The sequence below is a fragment of the Oncorhynchus tshawytscha genome, linkage group LG28, assembly GCF_018296145.1.
Source record: "Oncorhynchus tshawytscha isolate Ot180627B linkage group LG28, Otsh_v2.0, whole genome shotgun sequence".
Classification (NCBI taxonomy): domain Eukaryota; kingdom Metazoa; phylum Chordata; class Actinopteri; order Salmoniformes; family Salmonidae; genus Oncorhynchus; species Oncorhynchus tshawytscha.
In genome coordinates, this window is record NC_056456.1 from 33,607,263 (window position 1) to 33,610,129 (window position 2,867).

The following is a 2,867-nucleotide window of genomic DNA, read 5'->3' on the forward strand; positions in this document are numbered from 1 at the left end:
GGCGGAGATCTTTGTGGGCTGGGGTCAGTTTGTTATATCTGGAGTACTTCTCCTGTCCTATTCGGTGTCCTGTGTGCGTTCTCTAATTCTCTCCTTCTCTCTTTCTTTCTCTCTCTCGGAGGACCTGAGCCCTAGGACCATGCCCAGGACTACCTGACATGATGACTCCTTGCTGTCCCCAGTCCACCTGGCCATGCTGCTGTTCCAGTTTCAACTGACCTGAGCCCTAGGACCATGCCCCAGGACTACCTGACATGATGACTCCTTGCTGTCCCCAGTCCATCTGGCCATGCTGCTGCTCCAGTTTCAACTTCCACCTGACTGTGCTGCTGCTCCAGTTTCAACTGTTCTGCCTTATTATTATTCGACCATGCTGGTCATTTATGAACATTTGAACATCTTGGCCATGTTCTGTTATAATCTCCACCCGGCACAGCCAGAAGAGGACTGGCCACCCCACATAGCCTGGTTCCTCTCTAGGTTTCTTCCTAGGTTTTGGCCTTTCTAGGGAGTTTTTCCTAGCCACCGTGCTTCTACACCTGCATTGCTTGCTGTTTGGGGTTTTAGGCTGGGTTTCTGTACAGCACTTTGAGATATCAGCTGATGTACGAAGGGCTATATAAATAAATTTGATTTGATTTGATTTGAGTTAACCCACTGTTCCTAGGCCGTCATTGAAAATAAGAATTTGTTCTTAACTGACTTGCCTAGTTAAATAAAGGTTAAGAAAAATAAAACATTTGTCTCTTCCTGCAGCCTTACAATGTATTCAAAATCAAACATATGGCCCAATGTTTGTAGAACAACTGAAGTTACATTAATAACTCTAAATTAAGCATACCTATTTCTTTGTTAACCGCTCAACACAGAATGTGCACACTCCCTCAAATCGTTTGAAGAAAATGTTTATGTTTTATTCAGCTTTTTTCAATTGCATTCTTCATACTATAAAATAATGTCACTGAATTATAAGCAAATATTGTCTGCTAAATGAACTAGTGTAGCCCACAGCCATTTGGTATAGTCAGATCAGGACCTAACATAAGGATAACTCAGAGTATGTTATTCTTTTCTTCTGAAATTTACTACATTTTCTTCAAATCATGCTTCTTTAGACATGTCTAAAATAAATAATGGATTTATTGTGAAGGTTTAGGCTATATTACATGGATTTATTAGACCTTTTAAAATGGCTTGTGTGAAAGCCAGGAGATGCTAAATGTGTTTATGTTAATTACCGTAAAACCAACAGTTATTTGTTTGACAATCACAGGCTGACGAAATTTCTTGACCACCACAGCCCTACACTTGTTTGCAACTATTGGACTAATGATTACACCCTATATCAGTTGATGCAGGCACTAGTGTACAAGGCGGTATTGAATGTCACTATCTGTCCATGTGTCACTGTCCTCCCTCATCTACAATGGCACTGACCGCCACTGATACACATTCTCTGAACACCAAACACATACACATGCCCTGACCACCAAACACATGTCCTGAACACCAAACACATACACATTCCCTGAACACCATACACATTCCCTGAACACCAAACACATTCCCTGAACACCAAACACATTCCCTGAACACCAAACACATGCCCTGAACACCAAACACATGCCCTGAACACCAAACACATACACATGCCTGCAGTACGAGTTTGATTACAGTATTTATTTCATTCAATTCCATGTCCTTTAACACTATCTGTATGAGGGGTTGAGATCCATTTGCTGGTTTTGTGTATTTAATGAAATCTGCACTTTGATTCCTAGGTCATTTTGTCTCCATTGCAAAGCAATCCATCAGTTGTTCTTCCCTTCCACACACTGTGGCCTCTTGCATGTTCTCAGGTGACACTTCTGTTCTTTACCAGGGTGATGCCATCTCAGAGTCTTGGATAAGCCAACTATTGCAGCCTCAAAGACCTGATTGTAGGTACGAGTATATCTCTACTACTTTATCCAGTAACGTCCCTGGTAATGTCCAATATTCTACTGCCATTTACTTTATGTTCATATTCTTATTTTTTACTATTTCTCATTGTTGTTGCATTGTCAAGAAGGAACCTGCGAGTAAACATTTCGTTGAAGGATGTATACCATGCGTGTCCCGGACATGCGACTAAATGCTTCGATCACACCGACAGTGTTTTTGCATTTTGGTACACCAGAATTACATTCATCTCCAACGAAACGCTGCGTCTGCCTTGCAGCATTGCGTTTCAGAGGCAGTTGCAGTGCGTTCGGCTTGGTGTATACCTTGGATTTATCGAACGTATGCGTCAAACTGTCTGCGTAGACGGCTTGATAGAAATGGTAGCAGAAGGAGAATGTTAAACTGTTGTTGCATACATATCCATTTGCCAGCAGCATACCACTCTGCATACCACTGCTGGCTTGCTTCTGAAGCTAAGCAGGGTTGGTCCTGGTCAGTGGGATGCAGGATGGTATGCTGCTGGCTACTCAGGTAAAATAAAATAAATGTAGGCTACACTCTCTGGAGCCCTCTGGTTCTGTATGTTCATAATAACATAAGCCTACGTGACTTAGTTTTAAACGTCGTTCTAAAATGTACATGGTACATGTTTTACGTTGATATTCATGTTTCTGTTGTAAATTAATACACCAATTGATTTAGCTTTGGAGGGAAACCCCTTGCTTGCATAAAAAAATGTGGCTAGTAGTTATCAAGGTTTTGCTTAATTTGTACATATTGTCATGATTTTTTTATGAATGAAAAAATGTATATTTACATTTTTGGGGGGTGGGTTGGACTTCTTTTCAGGGAAGTCACCGTATGTTTGATATTAAAAAAAGACTGAAGTCAGATCCATTGAATTAACATGAGTGTGAGAACAG